Here is a 453-nt window from a genome sequence, read left to right on the forward strand (position 1 = left end):
TTCGGAGAAAAATGATTACGGTAACACAAGCGGGATAAAAACTACTAAAAAATTGCAAATGGCCAGATATATGAAAAGAACGTTGGGTATTGAACAAAACACGTGAAGCACTTTGGAGATAAATGATTTCGGCAACACACGCGGGACAAAAACTACTAAAAAATTGCAAACGAAACTGAACACAATATTTAATGTGGTTCGGTCTAATCTGACCTACATCCACGGGCGAAAGAGAGAGAAAAGATTTTATTTAAAACCAAAGAAAATTGCAATCATACAAGGCTCAACAACACTTATAATCTGATCACTTGTATTTTTGACTACCGAAAATAAGACTCGAAAAATACAACCTCATTATTCCTTTTTTGTATATCTATTCTTGTTCTATTTATCTGTTGCACACTTCTCTAAATATATAGAGATCTTGCCAGCAATTATATATATATATATATA

The sequence above is a fragment of the Lactuca virosa genome, chromosome 1 (genome assembly GCF_052849685.1).
Source record: "Lactuca virosa cultivar CGN04683 chromosome 1, Lactuca_virosa_CGN04683_v6, whole genome shotgun sequence".
Taxonomy (NCBI): Eukaryota; Viridiplantae; Streptophyta; class Magnoliopsida; order Asterales; family Asteraceae; genus Lactuca; species Lactuca virosa.